At 39.1% G+C, this 24,771-nt stretch overlaps 1 pseudogene; it reads right to left on the bottom strand.

Annotated features, from left to right (window-relative positions):
• Positions 1-22,774: 22,774 nt before the first annotated feature.
• Positions 22,775-23,848, bottom strand: LOC122204592 (annotated as a pseudogene).
• Positions 23,849-24,771: the final 923 nt, after the last annotated feature.

The following is a 24,771-nucleotide window of genomic DNA, read 5'->3' as shown; positions in this document are numbered from 1 at the left end:
ACTATTCTCTCAAAAATTAGATATAGGATCATCAGAGATAAATTATTCTACATGGGTCTGTGTTATACTTTGGTGTGAGATGGGTAAAGCCATGCTGGGGATCAGTAGCACATGCTGGATGCACACACATACACACACACACACACATAATTGTGCTACTGAATATAAATTCTATTCCTTCTCTGACATTGTCTCTTAGATGATACGTACATATACCCTTAGTCAGAAGGTGTAGGAAGGTTCTTCCTTTTCTCTCTAGATGACACAGAATACAATGAAGCAGGTGGAGTCTCTGAGGGTCTCAAAGATGAACTGTAATGGAGAAAGAAATTATCAGTTCAAAACCAAATTAAATATATATAGTGTTATACACTTGTTCATGATCCCTGAGCAATAGGCATGGATTACAGCTTTACAAATCATGGAGAAGACCCAGGGGGTGTGTGGGGGGAGGGAATCCCCACTCCCAGCTCCAAGTTAGAGGCAAACAGGATATAATTGCTTCATTGCCTTTGGTTCCCTTGAGAGAAGAACTGTTGCTAGAAGGCAATAGGAGAGTTCACCTTGGAGGAATGATGGTAATATGCACAAAGCAGCTACTGGGAATTTGGTGATTCACAAAGCATTTTACCTTCTCAGTTTACACTGGGGTTCAGAGTCCATAACAAACCAAACTGATGCTTGAGTGTATTAACCTATGTCTCTTGTTTCTGAATTCCATGTTATTCCAAGAACACCAGAAACACTCTAGTACTTTCACTCTCTGAACAAAGATCAAAGGATTTCATATACCATCACCACAACTGGACCCTGTAGAGTTGAATGCAATTTCTATAAATCTTGGTCTCCTGCCCAGAAGCTTTGGAATCAGCATTCTTTTGGTGCAAGTTTCTTTAAATACCATAGAATAACCATTCAAGAAATGCTTTCCACTAACTCTCTTAAAAAACCGATTGCAAATTGATTTCACATATCTCCAGCTCCACTTGTTTGGAGCCAGATAGAAAATGAACATCATGTGTTTGTTATTCAAGGTGAAGATGTGTGAATATTCATAAGTGTTATTATTTCTTCTGTTTTGCATTAAAAACCAATCTGCACTTGGAATAGCTCTTTGAATGAAGAAGCTTTGAAAGACATTTAGATTTCAGAAATGGTTTCTAGGTCCTGTGGTTCATGGTTGATAACATTGCCCTAATTATAATGCTGCAGTTGACCTACCTATTTTCCTAAAAGTCAAGATTTGACAAGACTTCCTCCTCAGACCAAAAGAACATCATTGGCACCTCCCTTTTTCCCTACATGCATAGAGTTACAAATAAAATCCATGACTCTGCAAGATTTTTTATTTGATTACAGGATGAGGGAAAGTGACCCTTTGAATTAATAAACGACGTTACCACTGCCCCAGGTGCCATACCATTTCCTAGAGACATTCATTTTTGTCCTCTGCTATACCAGTCCCTACCATCTTTCCAAACCCAATTCAAAACCTGTCTCCTGCAATAGCTTCTAATTTAATAACAAAAATACATATGCGTATACTGTAAAACTGAAAAATAGGCAAAATGAGATTAATAGCCTTTGAGGACAAGAAACTCAAAGGAGCTAATAATATAAAGAGATAGTCAGCTCAGTAATAATCATAACAAATTAAATAAAAGACATTAAAACTTCAATACAGTTCCATTTTATATTAATATATTGGAAAAATTAAGTTAGTGCTCTTTGTTGACAGTGGTGTGTATTTTTTTTGGAAGTCTTATTTACTTCTAGTGGGGAAACAATATGGCATTATGTTTTATTGCTGAAATGTACATTGCCTTGGACCATGCAATTACACTCCCAATTTTTTTTAATTTTTAAAAAATTTTATTTAAATTCAAGTTAGTTAACATATAGTGTAATAATGGTTTTAGGAGTAGAATTTAGTGAATCATCATTTACATATAAGACCAAGGGCTCATCCCAACAAGTGCCCTCCTTAATGCCCATCATCCACTTAGCCCATCACCCCACCCAACACCCCTCCAGCAACTCTCAACTTGCTCTCTATATTTAAGACTCTCTTGTGGTTTGCCTCTCTCTCAGTTTTTATCTAATTTTTCCTTCATAGAGGAACTATGATCATCTGTTGTGTTTCTTTTTATATATATTAAATATAATTTATTGTCAAATTGGTTTCATACAACACCCAGTGCTCATCCCAACAGGTCCCCTCCTCAATGCCCATCACCCACTTTCCCCTCTCCCCCACCCCCCATCAACCCTCAGTTTGTTCTCAGTATTTAAGAGTCTCTTATGGTTTGTCTCCCTCCCTCTCTGTAACTTTCTTTCCCCTAACTTTCCCCTCCCCCATGGTCTTCTGTTAAGTTTCTTAGAATCCACATAAGAGTGAAAACATACAGTATCTGTCTTTGTCTGCCTGACTTATTTCACTTAGCATAACACTCTCCAGTTCCATCCACGTTGCTACAAATGGCCATATTTCATTCTTTCTCATTGCCAAGTAGTATTCCATTGTATGTATAAACCACAACTTCTTTATCCATTCATCAGTTGATGGACATTTAGACTCTTTCCATAATTTGGCTATTGTTGAAAGAGCTGCTATAAACATTGGGGTACAAGTGCCTTTATGCATCAGCACTCCTGTATCCCTTGGGTAAATTCCTAGCAGTGCTATTGCTGGGTTATAGGGTAGATCTATTTTTAATTTTGGGGGGAAACTCCACACTGTTTTCCAGAGTGGCTGCACCAGTTTGCATTCCCACCAGCTAATCTTTGATGAAGCAGGAAAGAGTATCCAATGGAGAAAAGACAGTCTCTTTAACAAATGGTGCTGGGAGAATTGGACAGCAACATGCAGAAGAATGAAACTAGACCACTTTCTTACACCATTCACAAAAATAAACTCAAAATAGATGAAGGACCTGAATGTGAGACAGGAAACTATCAAAACCCTAAAGGAGAAAACAGGAAACAATCATCTGTTGTGTTTCTTAAAATTCCACATATGAGTGAAATCATATATTTGTCTTTCTCTGACTGACTTATTTCATTTAGCATAATACACTCCAACTCCATCCACATTGTTGCAAATGGCAAGATTTCATTCTTTTTCATCACCAAGTAGTATTCCATTATATATATGTATGTATGTATATATATACCACATCTTCTTTATCCATTAATCAGTCAGTGGACATTTGGGCTCTTTCCATATTTTGGCTATTGTTGGTAATGCTGCTATAAACATTGGGGTGCATGTGCCCCTTTAAACCATCATTTTTTTAACCTTTGGATAAATACCTAGTAGTGTAATTGCTGGGTCATAGGGTAGCTCTACTTTTAATTTATTGAGGAACCTCCATACTGTTTTCAACAGTAGATGTACCAATTTGCATTCCCACCTTTTTTTCCATCCTCGCCAACATCTGTTGTTTCTTGAGTTGTTAACTTTAGCCATTCTAACAGGTGCGAGGTGGTATCTGATTGTGGTTTTGATTTGTATTTCCCTGATGATGAATGATGTTGAAAGTCTTTTCATACGTCTGTGAGCCATCTGGATGTCTTCTTTCAAAAAGTGTCTGTTCATGCCTTTTGCCCATTTCTTCACTGGATTACTTGTTTTTTGGGTGTTGCAACTCACAGGTTTATATTCTTTTTTTTTTAATATATGAAATTTATTGTCAAACTGGTTTCCATAAAATACCCAGAGCTCATCCCAAAAGGTGCCCTCTTCAATACCGATCACCCACCCTCCCTTCCCTCCCACCCCCCCATCAGCCCTGAGTTTGTTCTCATTTTTTAAGAGTCTCTTATGCTTTGGCTCTCTCCCACTCTAACCTCTTCTTTTTTTTTTTCCTTCCCCTCCCCCATGGGTTCCTGTTAAGTTTCTCAGGATCCACATAAGCGTGAAAACATGGTATCTGTCTTTCTCTGTATGGCTTATTTCACTTAGCATAACACTCTCTAGTTCCATCCACATTGCTACAAAGGGCCATATTTCATTCTTTCTCATTGCCATGTAGTACTCCATTGTGTATATAAACCACAATTTATTTATCCATTCATCAGTTGATGGACATTTAGGCTCTTTCCATAATTTGGCTATTGTTGAGAGTGCCGCTATAAACATTGGGGTACAGGTGGCCCTATGCATCAGTACTCCTGTATCCCTTGGGTAAATTCCTAGCAGTGCTATTGCTGGGTCATAGGGTAGGTCTATTTTTAATTTTTTGAGGAACCTCCACACTGTTTTCCAGAGTGGCTGCACCAGTTTGTATTCCCACCAACAGTGCAAGAGGGTTCCTGTTTCTCCACATCCTCTCCACATCTATAGTCTCCTGATTTGTTCATTTTGGCCACTCTGACTGGCGTGAGGTGATATCTGAGTGTGGTTTTGATTTGTATTTCCCTGATGAGGGGCGACATTGAGCATCTTTTCATGTGCCTGTTGGCCATCCAGATGTCTTCTTTAGAGAAGTGTCTATTCATGTTTTCTGCCCATTTCTTCACTGGATTATTTGTTTTTCAGATGTGGAGTTTGGTGAGCGCTTCATAGATTTTGGATACTAGCCCTTTGTCCGATATGTCATTTGCAAATATCTTTTCCCATTTGGTTGGTTGCCTTTTAGTTTTGTTGATTTTTTCCTTTGCAGTGCAGATTTTTATCTTCGTGAGGTCCCAATAGTTCATTTTTGCTTTTAATTCCCTTGCCTTTGGGGATGTGTCGAGTAAGAAATTGCTACAGCTGAGGTCAGAGAGGTCTTTTCCTGCTTTCTCCTCTAGAGTTTTGATGGTTTCCTGTCTCACATTCAGGTCCTTTATCCATTTTGAGTTTATTTTTGTGAATGGTGTGAGAAAGTGGTCTAGTTTCAACCTTCTGCATGTTACTGTCCAGTTCTCCCAGCACCATTTGTTAAAGAGACTGTCTTTTTTCTGTTGGATATTCTTTCCTGTTTTGTGAAAGATGAGTTGGCCATACTTTTGTGGGTCTAGTTCTGGGGTTTCTATTCTATTCCATTGGTCTATGTGTCTGTTTTTATGCCAAAACCATGCTGTCTTGATGATTACAGCTTTGTAGTAGAGGCTAAAGTCTGGGATTGTGATGCCTCCCGCTTTGGTCTTCCTCTTCAAAATTACTTTGGCTATTTGGGGACTTTTGTGGTTCCATATGAATTTTAGGATTGCTTGTCCTAGCTTCGAGAAGAATGCTGGTGCAATTTTGATTGGGATTGCATTGAATGTGTAGATAGCTTTGGGTAGTATTGACATTTTGACAATATTTATTCTTCCAACCCATGAGCACGGGATGTTTTTCCATTTCTTTATATCTTCTTCAATTACCTTCATAAGCTTTCTGTAGTTTTCAGCATACAAATCTTTTACATCTTTGGTTAGATTTATTCCTAGGTATTTTATGCTTCTTGGTGCAATTGTGAATGGGATCAGTTTCTTTATTTGTCTTTCTGTTGCTTCATTATTAGTGTATAAGAATGCAACTGATTTCTGTACATTGATTTTGTATCCTGCGACTTTGCTGAATTCATGTATCAGTTCTAGCAGACTTCTGGTGGAGTCTATCGGATTTTCCATGTATAATATCATGTCATCTGCAAAAAGTGAAAGCTTAACTTCATCTTTGCCAATTTTGATGCCTTTGATTTCCTTTTGTTGTCTGATTGCTGATGCTAGAACTTCCAACCCTATGTTAAACAACAGCGGTGAGAGTGGGCATCCCTGTCGTGTTCCTGATCTCAGGGAAAAAGCTCTCAGTTTTTCCCCATTGAGGATGATGTTAGCTGTGGGCTTTTCATAAATGGCTTTGATGATGTTTAAGTATGTTCCTTCTATCCTGACTTTCTCGAGGGTTTTTATTAAGAAAGGATGCTGAATTTTGTCAAATGCTTTTTCTGCATCGATTGACAGGATCATATGGTTCTTATCTTTTCTTTTATTAATGTGATGTATCACGTTGATTGATTTGTGAATGTTGAACCAGCCCTGCATCCCAGGAATGAATCCCACTTGATCATGGTGAATAATTCTTTTTATATGCTGTTGAATTTGATTTGCTAGTATCTTATTGAGAATTTTTGCATCCATATTCATCAGGGATATTGGCCTCACAGGTTTATATTCTAAAGAAGCTTTGTGCATGTACAACTTGAGACATAGATAAGGTCCATGGCAACATTGTTTATAATAGCAGAAAAAAAAGAAAATTTCCACAACAAATAAATTATGCTGTTTTTACATAAAGAACATTGTAGAGCAATTATATGCCATATCAGTAAATTATAGAAATGAAATATTGAGAGAGCAAAGAGCAAAACTCCAGGAATATGACAAAAATCAGAAACAAAAATGTTATATGTGTATGTATCATTATGGTCTGAATGTCCCTCCAAAATTTATATGTTGAAGCTCTAACCCAGTGTGGCTATATGTGGAGATGGGGCCTCTAGGAATATAATTACTGTTAAATGAGGTCATAAGGATGGAGCCCTGATTCATTAGTGTCCTGATAAGAAGAGACACAAGAGAGCTCACTCTCTCTCTCTCTCCATGCACACACACCAAGAAAAGTCCACATGAGAACACAGTGAGAAGGCCATCTGAGAGACAGAAAGAGAGCTCTCACCAAAAACTGAATCTGCCAGAACCTTAATCTTAGACTTTTAGCCTCCAGAATTGTGACAAAATAAATTTATTTTGCCTAAACTGACCAGTCTGTGGCACTTTGTTATGGCAGTACAAGCAGACTAAGATATAGATATAGATATAGATATAGATATAGATATAGATATAGATATAGATAGATACACACACATATATACATGTATATATATACACACACATATATACATGTATATATATACACACACATATACACATGTATATATATACATGTGTATATATATGTATATGTATATGTATGTGTGTGTATGTATGTATATGTATATGTATATATACATATATATGTATGTGTGTATGCATATGTGTGTATATATGTATATATACATATGCATATCTAATATACATGTATTTATGTAATCACATAGAATGTATATATTTATATAAGACAGAGATGTATACATGTAGAAATAAGACTACAGAAATTTGATTGAATCATAAACATAAAATTCAGGCTATTCATTTCCTCTTGAGAGGAGATGGGGGGTTGGGATTTGGGGGAGACCATGGGTAGATTCAAATGATGTTTGTTTAAAAAAACAACTATTTGCCAGGTACCTGGGTGGCTCAGTCAGCTAAGCATCTGACTTCAGCTTAGGTCATGATTTCACAGTCAGTGAGTTCAAATCCTGTGTTGGACTCTGTGCTGACAGCTCAGAAACTGGACCCTGCTTCAGATCCTGTGTCTCCCTCATTCTCTGCCCCTCCCCAGCTCGTGCTCTGTCTCTACCTCTTAAAAATGAATAAATACTAAAAAAATTTTTTTAACTATTCGCTAATGGAGGTATAACATACAGAGAGAAAAATTAGCATACATTAAGTGCACAGTTTGATAAAGTATCAAAAAGGAACACATCCACGAAATTATTAGCCAGATAAAGAAATAATCTCCCAACATGCTCCTCTCAGTCATTTCCTCCAAAAATACATCTTATTTGTATCACTATATATTACTCTTGGCTATTTTTCACCTCATAAAACTGAGAGGAAATTTAAAAGTCTATATTCTTTTCATATTTTTATTATAATATATGCTTTGCATGTGATGATATGCTAGATATTACTGAACTGGCCAATCCATTTTAACAAATCCATGTCAATATCCATAGCTCTGACATCACTCCAGAGAGTTCCCTCGAGTCCCTTCCTAGTTGATATCCAGAAGCAACTACTAATCTATTTGCTTTAGGAATAGGTTAAGACAGTTCTGGAGTTGGTTTCAGCTCTGGCACTGGAGCTAGAGCTGGTGTTGGAGCTGGCTCTAGGTCTGGCCAATGCTATATATAATGCTGGAGCCAGCTCTAGCTCTGAGGCTGGCTCTAGCTTAAAACTGGTGCTAATTCCAATGGAGCTGATGGCAGAGCTGGTGGTACTGGAGCTGCTCCAGGTCTGGAGCTGGTCACAGACACAGCCCTAGAGCTGGCACTAGAAGTGGAAGAGGATTCACTGACATGAGTAGCTTTCCATTCGCCTTTCCAAACACAGAAAAGATCACACAGCACAGATCCTACCCCAGGAAGTCTCCTTAGACTGCAGTCTACCAGATGAGTGGCCAGAGGGTATTTTTTGTTCTCGGCCCAACCCCAGCCACTGGAGGCTTCTCCTACTGTGACTCAACTCCATTCCACTCTTCCAATGCACATATGCACCAAGCCCCCAATTCTCCTCTCCCTCAGGCTCTGCCCCAATAGGCCCTGGATGCTCCAGCTGGTCCAGGAAAAGGTGGGCATGGTGCTCCATGTGTAATCTGGGAAGGTTGACCTGTGCATAGGTCACCAACTGCATTAGGCCAACAAAGTGCAGAGGCTGGCAGAAATTCTCCTAGTACTGGTGCAGCCAGGTGCCCAGGATGGAGGAGATAGAGCTGGGGGTAGGTGGATGTGCAACAGAGTCAAAGGCATGGAGTTGCCTCCCATACCATTTTCCCACAACACCCCTGCAGAGACTGGGCTCCTATGCTGTCCCCTGACAATCCAAAGGCATGCTCCCCACCCCATCCACTCTGGTTGTCCTGGTAGTGACAGGTCTGGTCACTGGGAAGGGGCTGACAAAGAGCCTCCATCAGAGGAAGCCCTGCTAAACCATCTGACCATGCTGCCCTTCTTTAGTAAGGCCCACATACTTCTGTGTTGATCTCCCCTGGCCCCCTCCCCACTGGAACATAAACCATATGAGAACAGGAGGTGTAGTGTCTGGTCTGTTCACTGCACTGCACTGGCACACAGTAGGTGCTCCATGAATATCTGACAGGTGAGGGAACAGAGGCTGTCCTGCTCAGGTTTCACAAAGCCTTCATAGTTCCTCAGCCTGTACCTTATGAAACAAGTGGGTATGTCATCAGCTCCGAAGCCCCAGCCCAATGCTCTGACCCTCCTGCAGCTTCCTGGAGCCACTCTCAGTGTTTTGTAGAATCCTCTCTTTTCTTAGCATAACTACAGGTTTATCAATTTTATTGATTTTGTCAAAGAGCTGGCTTTTGGTTTCATTGATTTTCCCTGTTGATTTCCTGTTTTCAACTTCACTGATTTATACTCCAATTTTTAACGATTTCTTTTGTTCTCTTATTTTTTTTACATTCTTTCTTCCTCTAGATGCCTAAGGTGGAAGCTTAGATTATCAATTTTAGATCTTTCTCATTGTCTAATACATGCATTAAATATTCTATATTTTGCTCTAAGCACTTCTTTTGCAGCAACCCACAACTTTTCCTAAGTTGTGTTTTCATTTTCGTTTAGTTTAAAATACTTTTAAATGTGTCTTGAGACTTCTTTTTTGACCCATGTGGTATGTATATTGTGTTGTTTAATCTCCATATATTCTGAGATTTTCCAGTGATGTGTTTGCTATTGATATCTAGTTTAATGCCATTGTGGTATGAGAGCATACCCTGTGTGATTTCCACTCTTTTAAATTTGTTAAGGTGTGTGTTTTATGGTCTAGAGTGTGGCCTATCCTGGTGAATATTTCATGTGAACTTGAGAAAAATGTGTATTCTGTTGTTGGATGAAGTGTTCTAGAAATATCGATTAATCCAATTGACTGATGGTGCTGCACTGTTTCACTATACCCTAACTGATTTTCTGCCTGCTGGATCTGTCATTTACTGGTAGAGGGGTTTAGAAATCTCTATCTGTAACAGTGGATTTGTCTATTTCTTTCTGCTGTTCTATAAATTTCTGACAATAATGATTATTATGTCTTCTTGGTGAATTGACCCCTTTATCCTTATGTAGTGTCCTTTTTATTGCTGGTAATATTCCTGTTTTGAAGTCAACTGTGCCTGACAATAACATAGCTTCTCCAGCTTTCTTTTAATTAGTTTTTGCAGGGTATATCTGTTCCATCCCTTTGCTACTATATTTTGGTAAAATTTTCCATTTGAACCATTTTTAAGTTTGCAGTTCAGTGGTTTTAAAGACTCACATTGTTGTGCAACCATCACCACTATCCATCTGCAGATCTTTTTCATCATCCCATACTGAAATTTTATACCCATTAAACAATAAGTATTTATTCTCCACTCCCCCAGGTCCTAGTAACTACCATCATATTCTCCATCCCTATGCACTTGACTTTTCTAGGTACCTTGTGTGAGTGACATCATACAATATTTGTCCTTTTGTGCCTGGCTTGTTTCACTTAGCACAATTATCTTCAAAGTTCATCGATGTTTTAGCATGTATCAGAATTTTGTTCCTTTTTAAGGCTGAATAATAAACCACATTTTGTTCTGTTGATGGACACTTGGGTTGTTTCCACCTTTCAGCTATTGTGGCTAATGCTGCTGTGAACATGGGTACACAAATGTCTGTTTGAGTCCCTTCTGTATGTTCTTTTGTGTATATACCTAGAAATGGAACTGCCGGGATAATATGGTAATTCTATTTTGGTGGGAACCACAATAATATTTGCCACAATGACTGCACCATTTTACATCCCTACCAGCAGTGTACAGGGCTCCAATTTCTTCACTTGCTTGCCATTTGTTTCCTGATTTTTATTTACAATAATCATTTTAATGGTTGTGAATGGTATCTCATTGTGATTTTGATGTGCATTTCCCTAATGATTAGTGACATTGAGCATCTTCTATGTGCTCATGGCCCATTTATGTATCTTCGTTGGGGAAACGTCATCCAAGACCTTTATCCATGTTTGAGTTATGTTGTTTTTGCCATTGTTGGGTTTTAGAAGTCTTTTTATATTCTGGTTGCCAATCCCTTGTCAGATGCATGATTTGTAAATATTTTCTCCAATTCTCTGTCCACTCCTATACTTTTAACTTCTTGGTGTCTTTATAATTAAAGTGGGTTTCTTATAGGCACATATAGTTGAGTCTTATCTTTTTATCACCTCTGATGGTTTCCATCTTTTAATTGATATATTTAATCCATTCACATTTAAAGTGATTGTTGATGTCGTTAGATTATTATCTACCATTTTTACCTGTGTTCTATTTGTTGCACTTGTTCTTCCTTTCTCTCTTCCCCATTTTTCTGTCTGCTCTACTCTTGAGCATTTTATGTAATTCCCTATCCTTTTTTCTCTTAGCATTCTTAAAACTTCTTTAAAATATTTTAAATTACTACCTTTGTTAAATGTGTATTTACAATAAAAGTGCACTTTTTTTAAATCTAAATTCCAGTTACTTAACATACAGTGTAGTGTTAGTTTCAGGTGTAGAATTTAGTGATTCAACACTTCCATACATCACCTGGTGCTCAACACAAGTGCACTCCTAATCCCCATCATCTGTTTAACCCATCCCCCCCTCAATCCACTTCCCCTCTGGTAATCATCAGTTTCTTCTCTATAGTTGAGAGTGTATTTCTTAGTTTGCCTCTCTCTTTTTTACCCTCTGATCATTTGTTTTTGTTTTTAAATTCCACATATGAGTGAAATCATGTGGTATTTGTCTTTCTCCAATTAACTTATTTTGCTTAGCTTAATACTCTCTAGCTCCATCCATGTCATCACAACTGGCAAAATTTCATTCTTTTTGATGGCTAATATTCCATTTTGTGTGTGTGTGTGTGTGTGTGTGTGTGTGTGTGTGTGTCACATCTTCTTTATCCATTCATCAATTGATGGTTATTTGGGTTCTTTCCATAATTTGGCAATTGTTGATAATGCTGCTATAAACATCGGGTCCATGTATCCTTTTGAATCAGTATTTTTGTATCCTTTGAGTAAATACCTAGTAGTACAATTGCTGGATCATAGGGTAGTTCTATTTTTAACTTTTTGAGGAACCTCCATACTGTTTTCCGCAGTATCTGTACCAGTTTGCATTCCCACCAATAGTGTAAGAGTGTTCCCCTCTCACTGCATCCTCGCCACACCTGTTGTTTCCTGCGTTGTTAATTTTAGCCATTCTGACAGGTGTGAGGTGGTATCTCAACGTGGTTTTGATTTGTATTTTCTTGATGGTGAGAGATGTTAAGCATCTTTTCATGTGTCTGTTGGCCATCTGGATGTCTTCTTTGGAAAAATGTCTGCTCATGTCTTCTGCCCACTTCTTTTTTTTTTTTTTTTTTTTTTTTTAATTTTTTTTCAACGTTTTTTATTTATTTTTGGGACAGAGAGAGACACAGAGCATGAACGGGGGAGGGTCAGAGAGAGAGGGAGGCACAGAATCAGAAGCAGGCTCCAGGCTCTGAGCCATCAGCCCAGAGCCCGACGCGGGGCTCGAACTCACGGACCGCGAGATCGCGACCTGGCTGAAGTCGGACGCTTAACCGACTGCGCCACCCAGGCGCCCCTTCTGCCCACTTCTTAACTAGATTATTTATTTTTGGGGTGTTGAGTTTGGTAAGTTCTTTATAGATTTTGGATTCTAACCCTTTATCTGATATGTTATTTGCAAATATCTTCTCAGATTCCATGCATTGCCTTCTAGTTTTGTTGACTGTTTCCTTCCTAAAGCCTGTGCAGAAGGTTTTTATTTTGATGAAGTCCCAATAATTTATTTTTGCTTTTGTTTCCCTTGCCTCAGTAGACATATCTAGTAAGAAACTGCTACAGCCAATGTAAAAGAGATTACTTACCTGTACTCTCCTCTAGGATTTTCATGGTTTCCTGTCTTACATTTAGGTCTCTCATCCGTTTTTAATTTATTTTTTTGTATGGTATAAGAAAGTAGTCCAGTTTCATTCTTCTGCATGTCATTGTCCAGTTCTCCCAACACTATTTGTTGAAGAGCCTGTCTTTTTTCCATTAGATATTCTTCCCTGCTTGGTTAAAGAATAATTGACCATATAGCTGTGGGTTCGTTTCTGGGTTTTCTATTCTGTTCCATTGATCTATGTGCTATTCTGGTGCCAGTACCATACTATCTTGATCACTACAGCTTTGTAATATAATTTGAAGTCCAGAATTGTGATATCTCCAGCTTTGCTTTTCTTTTTCAAGAATGTTTGGCTCTTCAGGGTTTTTTGTGGTTCCATAAAAATTTTAGGGTTGTTTGTTCTAGCTCTGTGGAAAATACTGGTGGTATTTTGATAGGGATTACATTAAATGTGTAGATCGCTTTGGGTAATACAGACACCATGATCCTGGACAGCTGTGCCACATCAGCAAGAGCCAGGGCTGTTGGGATCCAGGTGTGTGCTTAGCCCTTGAGCTGTACTGAAAAGACCTCCTTGGCAGAGGTGAGCCCTGCTTTGTGTCTGGGTGACCCCTGTAGCCATTGAGAAGAATGGTAACTCAGTGTTATCAGCAATCTGGCTATGGGTTATATTCAGGGAATTATTTTGAAATAACTTCACAAGGTGCAAACTGGAGACTGATCAGGGGCCTCGTGGCTCCCTCCTGAACCAGGCATTAACCCTTTAGTTCCTAATCATGGAGAAGCCTCGGGAGGTCACTTGGGTAAGCTCAATGCCTGTTTACCACATGGATTGGATGTTCTTCAGTATGTATTTGGTAAGGCTGTGTATATGCATGCCTATGGATTATCAGTCTTGGTGGCATCCCTCCTCCCCCACATCCCTCACTTAAACCTCCCCATGGGAAAGGCTCACACACTGATGATATAATCAATGCACAGACTTGAACAGGGAACACAGCCATCCCAGGTGGCTGTAAGCTCTAAGGGCTCTGGCCCAGCTACCTCTTTGGGACAAGTTGACACTAACATGACTGAGTTCCTGAACTAGTGATTGTCCAAGATAGTGGACCTCAGAACCACACGGCCCTGGACATTACCTTAACTAGTGACGGAGAGTGTAAGGGGTATTGTAAGTACCCTTATCTGGAAAACCAGATCTCACCTAGGATTTATGAGGCCCCAGCCAAGGGGGATTGGCCACGATGTGCATGGAAAAGGGGCTGGGACCTTCTAGGGTATTTCTGGACTAAATCAATTGTACAAGGACTTTCAGAAATCCTAGTTCATGATCCAATGGAAAAAAGACAGTCTCTTTAACAAATGGTGCTGGGAGAACTGGACAGCAACATGCAGAAGGTTGAAACTAGACCACTTTTTCACACCATTCACAAAAATAAACTCAAAATGGATAAAGGACCTGAATGTGAGACAGGAAACCATCAAAACCCTAGAGGAGAAAGCAGGAAAAGACCTCTCTGACCTCACCGGTAGCAATCTCTTACTCGACACATCCCCAAAGGCAAGGGAATTAAAAGCAAAAATGAACTACTGGGACCTTATGAAGATAAAAAGCTTCTGCACAGCAAAGGAAACAACCAACAAAACTAAAAGGCAACCAACGGAATGGGAAAAGATATTTGCAAATGACATATCGGACAAAGGGCTAGTATCCAAAATCTATAAAGAGCTCACCAAACTCCACACCCGAAAAACAAATAACCCAGTGAAGAAATGGGCAGAAAACATGAATAGACACTTCTCTAAAGAAGACATTCGATGGCCAACAGGCACATGAAAAGATGCTCAACGTCTCTCCTCATCAGGGAAATACAAATCAAAACCACACTCAGATATCACCTCACGCCAGTCAGAGTGGCCAAAATGAACAAATCAGGAGACTATAGATGTGGAGAGGATGTGGAGAAATGGGAACCCTCTTGCACTGTTGGTGGGAATGCAAATTGGTGCAGCCACTCTGGAAAGCAGTGTGGAGGTTCCTCAGAAAATTAAAAATAGACCTACCCTATGACCCAGCAATAGCACTGCTAGGAATTTATCCAAGGGATACAGGAGTACTGATGCATAGGGGCACTTGTACCCCAATGTTTATAGCGGCACTCTCAACAATAGCCAAATTATGGAAAGAGCCTAAATGTCCATCAACTGATGAATGGATAAAGAAATTGTGGTTTATATACACAATGGAGTACTACATGGCAATGAGAAAGAACAAAATATGGCCCTTTGTAACAACGTGGATGGAACTGGAGAGTGTTATGCTAAGTGAAATAAGCCATACGGAGAAAGACAGATACCATATGTTTTTACTCTTATGTGGATCCTGAGAAACTTAACAGAAACCCATAGGGGAGGGGAAGGAAAAAAGAAAAGAGGTTAGAGTGGGAGAGAGCCAAAGCATAAGAGACTCTTAAAAACTGAGAACAAACTGAGGGTTGATGGGGGGTTGGAGGGAGGGGAGGGTGGGTGATGGGTATTGAGGAGGGCACATTTTGGGATGAGCACTGGGTGTTGTATGGAAACCAACTTGACAATAAATTTCATATATTGAAAAAAAATAAAATAAAATCGAATAAAAAGAAAAAAAATCCTAGTTCATGAGCAGCAGGAATGAAGCTCAGCTGTAGCCTTAAATTCTGCATCACAAATATTTTCCCTGGATACAAAACCAGCAGGAAAAGGAATCATAAGGCCAGAGGCAAGAGTCCCAAGAGGATTCAAATCTAAGGTAAAGGGTCAACCATGGACCTGATAGATGGTGATGGAGGAGGTGAAATCCTGCCTGCCCTTAGTCCACTGGTGAATAATCTTCCTCTGGCCTTTTCCTTTTTGTATTGTACATTTTCATGTTTTTACAATTTTTCCACATTTGGCACAGATGGAATTCTATAGATTGACCTTGAAATCTACAGTTCCTAGTTGGTGGTCAAAAGAAACCTAAACAAGACAAGTAGAAAATATTCCTCTTCTTCCAAAACTAGAAAAGCAGCCACCACCCTGGGTGAGGGAATCGTCCTCGCAAATGTCTAATTTAAAGACACACACATTTCAGAGGTTATAACCATGCCCTGTGAAAGTACCTCCACCTGTCAATCCCAGGAGTTCTGAGGGATATAGTCTGAGCTCCTTGTCCAGGTGAATGGCACTGAAATGCTTATATCTATTAAATAACCCAACAACTCTGCAAGACTTATTTGAAAGAGAAATGAGAGCATCCGTACCTTATTTAAATTAACACAGGAAAGGACAAAACTGCAATTCCCAGGCTACAGAGAAACAGGATTTTAATATAATATTCAAAGGTAAGATTTGCTATTTATAACAAATAAATATTGGCACTCCCCACATGGTAAATAATTTTTTTGCCTTTTATACAAATGACCTCCCCAAATCCTTCCTCTCCCTAACCTCATTCTTGTGTGGTCTTATAAAGTTCAGGATCCAGTGGCGAATGGTACGTGCAGCTGCATGAGATTTGACATTAGCGTTTCCCAGCTGGGCTCCTCCTCCACAGTATAGCTAGAGGGACTAGCTGAGCGTACGCTGGGTGTTTTAGCAAAGTCCCTGCTGCTGAATTAGGACTGCACCTGAGCTGGTCACAGGACTTGGAGCTGCAACTGGTACTGAGCTCTGTGTTGGGAGCCTGGCTGCTGAAAGAAAGGGCTGGCTTAATTTGGGGGGGGGGGGTTCCTGAAGGACATCCATCTCCTGCCCCTGCCTCTCACTGCACTCTGTTAGAGGCACTGTACTAAGTACTTGGTCAGTCACCAGCATACATTGCCTCCAGCTTTCTGATAGATCATATAGCATCATCACTCCATTTCACAGAAGAGGAAACTGAGGCCCAGGGAGGTGAGGCAACTGGCCCCATTGCAGGGCTCACTAGCAGTGTGGCTGGGATCCCAGCTCCAGGCTGTCAGACTACCCAAGCCTGAACCTATTTTTTTTTTTATTTTTTTAGTGTTTATTGATTTTTGAGAGAGAGAAACAGAGTGTGAGTGGAGAAGGGGCAGAGAGAGTGGGAGACAGAATCTGAAGCAGACTCCAGGCTGTGAGTTGGCAGCAGAGAACCCAATGCTGGGCTCGAACTCATGAACCCTGAGATAATGACCTGAACCAAAGTTGTCAGAGGCTTAACTGACTGAACTACCCAGGTGTTCCCCCCACCCCACCAAGCCTGCAATTATACACAAATCTTTGAGTACCAGGAGACCACCCTGCCAGCCTGGTCTGGGCACTCCACAGCATCAGGATGGTGTGTTTTTTCTTGGCCTTTAAGGTGTTGCTGGCCAACCCAAATGGGGCTCTAATTGACATGACAGTTTGTAGCTACCAGACAGAGGGTCAGCTATGAGGCTACCAGGAACCACACTCAGGTCTCCCTCCTAGTACCTACCTAGAAGCTGGAGTCTGGGCACCTCGCTATTACCAGGCAACAGGATTTGACACTAACCAAAGGGAGGGCCATGGACACAGATCTCTGGGGCTGGTTCCCAGAGAGAGCCTGCCTCTGCCATCCCCAATTCTTGTCCTGGCTTCACCTCTCTATCTTGCTGAGCACATCCATGGCCCAGAACCAGGCCCCAGTATTCTCGCCAGGCACAATGCTTTAATTGTTGCGTGCCAACTGGAGGAGTTCAGTCTGGGCATTCATTTCCAATTCCTGGAGCCAGAGGAAGGACAAGATGTCGACAAGGCCTGGGTGGGGAGCTCCTGGAAAAATTCTTGAATATATCTTTTGGTGCATGTATTATGCATCCCTGAATTGTATAGAGAGCAGTATATAGAAAGTTGCATACACCTATTATTGCATTTATTTAGGATCTTGAGCAAAATTTTGTTTTTTTAAACCATTTTTTTTAGATATAATTGACATACAAAAAGCTGTATATAATTAGTGTGTACTACTTGATGAATTTGAAGACAAGTATTCACCCATGAAACCATCACCACAACCAAGGTCATAAACGTAACTATTTCCTCCAAAAGTTTCCTCCTACCCCCCCCCCTTTTTTTTCTTTTGTGGGTAAGAGCATATCTTAGTCTGTTTGTACTGTTGTAACAGAATACCATGAATGGGATGGCTTAAACAACAACCATTTATTTCTCACAGTTCTGGAGGCTAAAGGTCAAGACCAAAGCACCAGCAGTTTCTGTGTCTGGTGAGAATCCACCACCTGATTCATATACTGTCATTTTCTTGCTATGTTTGCACATGGCAGACGGGATGAGAGAGCTCTCTTGAGTCTCTTTCATAATCCTGTTCATAAGGACTACACTACCATGACCTCATCACTCCCAAAGGCCCCACATTCTAATGCCATCACATTGAGGGTTAAGATTTCAACATAGAAATAGGGGGCACAAACATTCAGTCGATGGCAGAGCACTTAAAGTAAGACCTAACTTATTAGCAAAATTTTAAGTATACAATACAGTATTGTTAACTATAGACACTCTTCCAACACAATTTTGAGTTGAAGTAGTGCAATTGATATCCTCACCTTGTTCCTGATCTTAGTGGGAAAGCATTTAGTCTTTCACTGTTAAGTATGATATTGGCTTTAGGCTTTTCATAGATACCCTTATAGTCTAGGGAGTTTTTCTCTATTGCTAGGTTTTTAAGATTGTTTTAAAATCAAGAATGGATGTTGAATTTTGTCAAAATTTTTTTCTTCATATATGGAGATGATCATTAGAGTTGCTTTAGTAGTCTATTAAAATGATAAATCATGGAAATCTACCCCTGAAGCCAAGAGCACACTGTATACACTGTATGTTAGCTAATGTGACAATAAATTATATTTAAAAATAAAATGAAATAAAATAAAATAAAATGATAAATCACAACAATTGAGTTTTAAAAGTTAAACCAAATGCATTGCTACAATGAAACCTAGCTGGCCAAGGTGCTTTAGCCTTTTTATATATTGTTGGATTTGACTGATTCAAATTTTGGTAATGATTTTTGCACCAACGCAAAAAGATGTCTGTGATTTTCTTATATTTTTACAGATTTGGTGTCAGAGCAATGCTGGCCTCAGAGAATAGTTTGGGAAATTCCTTTCTTTACAGTATTCTAGGAGAGCTTGTGGAGAACTGGTATTATTTCTTCTTTAAATGTTTAGTATAATTCACACAAGAGGCCATCTGTGCTTGTAATTCTTGTTATGCAGTGACTACAAATTCAATTTATTTCTTTTAAATTAATTTATTAATTAATTAAATAATTAATTAATTTATTATTTAATTATTTAAATTAAATTTAGATAATTTAATATCTAACAATTATTTTAAAAATAATTAATTAATAAATTATTATTTAATAGTTTAAATTATTAAATTAATTAATTTTAAATTAATTTATTAATTAATAAATTAATTATTTAAATTAATAAATAAATTAATTAATTTTAAAATAATTTATTAATATAATAACTAATTATTAATTAGTTAACTAACTAAATTCAAGTTAGTTAACATACAATGTAGTGTTGGTTTCAAGAGTAGAACCCAGTGATTCATCACTGACATATAACACCGGGTGCTCATCCTAACCACAAAATCAATTTCTTTAATACATAATTTCTTATGTATTTCTTCTTCTGTGAGATTTGGGATTTTTTGTGATTCAAGGAATTTGTGTGTCTCATCACAGTTGTCAAATTTGTTGACAAAGTTATTCATAACAGTCTCTTATTTTTCTTTGAATATCTATAGAATCTGTAGTGATGTCATTTCTCATTCTTCATATCAGTAATTCATATCTTTTTCTTTCATCTTTCCCAGTTAGTCTGGCTAAAGGCTTATTGATTTTATTGTTCTTCTAAAAGAACCAAGTTTTGGTTTAGTTAAATCTTTCTGTTATTCTTCCTTTTTCTATTTTATTAATTTTGTCATTAGTTTATTGTTTCTTCTGGTTACTTTGTGTTTAATTTGATCTTTCTTTCTTGAAGTATAGTGACACACAATGTTATGTTATTTTTAGATGTACAACACAGTGCATTGAAGTTCCATACCTTATGCAGTGCTCATCATGACATGTATAGTTACTGTCTGTCACCATACAATGTTATTACAATATTATCGACCATATTCCTTATGCTATACTTTTCATCCCCATAAGTTTTCAATTTTATAACTGGAAATTTGTACCTCTTAATCTCCTTCACCTCTTCATGCATTCCCCAAGGCCGTTCTTTTTCTTTTATGTAAGCATTTACTGCTATATTATTTTGAAGTTTGGTTACTGAATTATAGTTGACATATAGTGTTAGATTTAGGTGTTCAACACTAGTGACTCAACAGTTCAGTGCATTGCTCAGTGCTCACCACGATAAATGTCGTTAACATCCGTCACTATAAATATCACAGTATCATTAACTATATTCTGTATGCTGTAATTTTCATCCCTGTTATTTATTTATTTTATAAATAGAAGTTGTTACCTCTTAAACTTTTCCCCCTAGTTTTCTCATCCTTCCAAAATTTTTGCCGCCAGCTACCACCAATTTCTTGTCTGTATTTATGAGTCTGTTTCCATTTTCTTTCTTTTTTTCCCCCCTTTACTGCTTTAGCTGCATGTCACATGTTCAGTGTGTTTTGTTTTTATGTTAACTCCATTCTAAAGCTTTGTCGTTTCACTTTTTATTTCTTCTTCAATTCATGGGCTATTTTTAAATGTGCTACTGAGTTTCCAAATATTTGGAGAATTTTCAGATATCTTCTTGTTATTGATTTCTAATTTAATTACATTGTGGTCAGAGAATGCTCTTTGTACGATTTAAATCTATTTAAATTAGTTGAGACTTATTAGATTGTTCAGAGTTCATTCATTTCTCCTGGTCTCTAATGCTACCATCCTGACATGAGAGACTTAAATCCCTTGTCTATATTATTCCAGTATTATAATTTCCCTACTTTTACATTTGTCTTCTTCCCATCTAGTCTCAACAAAAGAGCCAGAAGGATACTTTTAAAACTCTTTCTGGCTGTTTTGTTGAGACTAGATAGGAAGAAGACAAGTGTAAAAGTAAGACATGGTCTTGAACTTAAGACAGATCAACCTCTACTGATGACTTTCTATTGGTTTCTCAAGTCATGCACAGTCAGACCAAAGACCATAACTGCCTACAAGGCCTTACCCAAACAGATTCCTTTTTACTTCTAACCTTTATCTCCTACCAATCCTGATAGTCAATCTAGCCTCCTTTCAGTTTCTCCAATATGCGAAGCATTCTCTCATCTCAGACCCTTGGCAGTTTCTACTCCCCCTGTCTAAAATGTTCCTCCCCTCAGATAAAGACAGCAGCTTTTTTTTCCTGTTCTTCTTAAGCTGTTTTCTTAAATCCTTCCTTCTTACAGAAGCCTACTCTGACACTAGACCACTTGAAATTTCTGTGCCATCCTCAACACTCCTTGTCCCTGTCACCTTGCTCATAATAGAAACTTATATATAACTTAATATAATTAAGTGATATAAAACTCATTATCTCATAACATATCATATGCTTTACATATTTTTTTGAATGATAGTGTCCTCCCTCTATAACATCAATTCCTCAAAGGGAGAAAATTTGACTTGTTAGAATATAAGTAGTTATAGAATACAAATTTATTTTTTTGATTAAAAAATGTTTTATGTTCATTTATTTTTGAGAGAGTGAGAGTCAGAGGGAAATCAGGGGAGGGGCAGAGAAAGAGGGAGACACAGAATTCAAAGCAGGCTTCAGGCTCTGAGCTGTCAGCACAGAGCCTGATGCGGGGCTCAAACTCATGAACTGAGAGATCATGACCTGGGCTGAAGTCAGACGCTTAACCAACTGAGCCACCCAGGTGCCCCTAGAATACAAGTTTACTTAATAAGTGATATCCCAAGCATAAATTTATCTTTGCTTCAACTAGAAATGAATTGTCTCAGTTTGGACAGAAACAATCCTCATTTTTCCAAACAAGAAGGAAGAAAAATAGAGACAATTGCACCAAGGAGAGTCCTGTAGAGGGAAAAAGACTTAGGATCATGAACTGTGTTAAGAGCATTGATTGCCCTATGCATCTCTGTTGGGTTCTTTCCACCATGAGCACAATAAAATTAATGAGAGAAGCTAAAAGCTTTGCATTTTATTGAGTGTTTAGGAAGTTGTAATACAATGCTTTGTTAATCGGCTACCTCATTAGGAAGACAAGCATTTTAAACTTCCTTGCTCTGAAAACCAGGAACTACACTATGTTTCTATAGCTCTGGGGAACTAGTTTCTGTAGAGAAACTAAAATATAGACTATCATTAATTTTTATGCAATGATTTTTAATGACACCTTAATTGCTAAAGCAACTCAATTTTATAAACATTAAAAGTAACTCAAATAAGGGGTGCCTGGGTGGCTCGGTTGAGCGTCGGACTTCGGCTCAGGTCATGGTCTTGCGGTTCGTGCGTTCAAGCCCCAGGTCGGGCTCTGTGCTAACAAACAGCTCAGAGCCTGGAGCCTGCTTCAGATTCTGTGTGTGTGTCTCTCTCCCCTGCTCATGCTCTGCCTCTCTCTGTCTCTCAAAAATAAATAAATGTTAAAAAAATTTTTTTTAAGTAACTCAAATAAGATGTCAAATACACATTTCACTCTGTATTTAACAAGTATTGTCTCAGGGGCACTGGGCTAGCCCAGTCAGTGGAGTGTGTGACTCTTCATCTCAGGGTTGTGAGTTCAAGTCCTACTTGGGTGTAGAGATTACTTAAAATCATTTTTAAAAACACATTTGACAGTTCCAATATTCAGCTTGGAAGTTAAGAATTTAAAGAGTGAGAGGAGAGCTTTATGAAATTTTATTTCATACTTATAGCCCCTGGGAATATAGGGATCACAAATAGGAAGGACTATTGAAAGGAGGGTGTATGGAGCAAAAAGTAACATTGGTCACCTGAGTACACAGTTTTTGAGGAGATCTCTGGGTCAGTGGGTCAGTGGATGACATAAGAACAAGAATAGGGGACTGTCACTGGAGAATAAGATTTCCTTTCTGAGAAGTTGCCCCATGGCTCCTTTTGTATCTCTATTCCTCAGGCTGTAGATGAAGGGGTTCAGCATGGGGGTGACCACTATGTACATCACTGAAGCAATTATGTCTTTGTCATTGGAGTTGCTTGATGATGGGAAAAAGTGCAGTACCATGATTGTCCCACAGAACAGAAATACCACAGAGAGGTGGGAGCCACAGGTAGCCAAAGCTTTATATATCCCCTTGATCGAGGGAAACCTCAGGATGGTGGCCCCAATGCGACCATAAGAGACTAGAGCACCAATAAATGACAGGGTAATGACCAATCCCCCAACAGGGAAGATAAAAACTTCATTGAGGGAAGTGTCTGAGCAGGAGAGTTTAAGCAGGGCAGCAAGGTCACAGAAGAAGTGGGAGATGGTGTTGTCAGTACAAAAGGGCAGTTGAGCCAGGAGGATGGTGTGGGACAGGGCACTTGTACAGGAGAGGGAACCAGGATCCAGCCAGAATAAATATACACAGCTTCTCCCTCATGATGGTGGTGTAGTGTAAAGGGTGGCAAATGGCCATGTACCTGTCATATGCCATCACTGCAAGAAGAAGTTTATCAATACAGCCAAAAAATATGGAAAAAAATATATCTGTGTTACACAGCTTGCATAGGGGATGGACTGACCCCAAGTATGCATGTTTATCAGCATCTTGGGGATGGTGACAGATCAGAAGGAGACATCAGTGAAGGCCAAGTGGCTGAGGAAGAAATACATGGGGGTGTGGAGGCGAGAGTCCACCCTGATGAGCAGGATGATAAGCAGGTTCCCCAGCACCATGATCAGGTACATGCTCAGGAACAGGGTGAAGAACATGGCCTGCTGCTCTGGCTGGATGGGGAGCCCCAGGAGAAGGAACTCGGACATGCGGCTCTGGTTCTCCCTCCTTATGCTGCTTTCTGTCTGCTTAGATTGAAGGAATATAGGGAATGTTCCAGATGATAAATAGCAATAGTGGCAATCATAGCAGGCAATCATAGCAGGGTTATTTACTTTCTACTGAGGAATTTCTCAGGGTATTTCCCACATGCTATGGCCTGAATCCCCACCCTCCCCATCAGAGCTCCAATGACCAAGAAAATTCCCAGCAATGTAAACCAGGGGAAATTTCTTTCTTCATCTAACAATGTGTTGGACACCATATTCTTTCCTGGAGAAAAAAGAAAGAGACTCACATTTTAAAGAGTAGCCTGTTCAAGGGGCACCTGGGTGGCTTAGTCGGTTGAGTGTCCAACTTGGGCTCAGGTCATGATCTCACAGCTCATGAGTTCGAGCCCCGAGTCAGGCTCTGTGGTGACAGCTCAGAGCCTGGAGCCTGCTTCAGATTCTGTGTCTCCCTCTCTCTCTCTCTCTACCCCTCCACTGCTCACACTGTCTCTCTCTCTCAAAAATAAATAAACATTAAATTTTTTTTTTTTAAAAAGTGTAGCCTGTTCAAGCACAGGTTCAGAGCAGTGTATCTGTGACTAGATTACTGGTAAGTTCTGGCCCCATGCCTTTCTAGCTAGTCTCCACAGCTTACTCTCTCTTAGCCTCAGTTTGCACCTCTGCAGGGTAAGTATAGCATGCCTACACATAAGGTTTGCAGAAGAATTAAGTGACTCAGTGAGAGTTAGAATATTAGAACAGAGTTCTTCATATAGTAAACACACAGATGTGTCATTTGACATCTTCATTCCAGCGTAGGTGTCCAAATAAATCCTGGGTTGATCTTTAGAAACCCAATATACCAGAAATGTGAGGTGGGCACTAGCAAGAAACAGGTAGCTGCTCTAAAAGTTGTGTTAACCTATGTGAGCTCTCACCTTCCCAAGGAAACTGCACAGACACACCTCCTAAAGCCTGGGGTTAATTTCCCAATGGAATTTAGCTTGCCATATTTTATTTAATTTGAGAAAAAT

Source organism: Panthera leo, chromosome D4 (genome assembly GCF_018350215.1).
Source record: "Panthera leo isolate Ple1 chromosome D4, P.leo_Ple1_pat1.1, whole genome shotgun sequence".
Classification (NCBI taxonomy): Eukaryota; Metazoa; Chordata; class Mammalia; order Carnivora; family Felidae; genus Panthera; species Panthera leo.
Note: the sequence above shows the minus strand (reverse complement) of the source record. Positions and strands in the feature narration are given on the sequence as shown.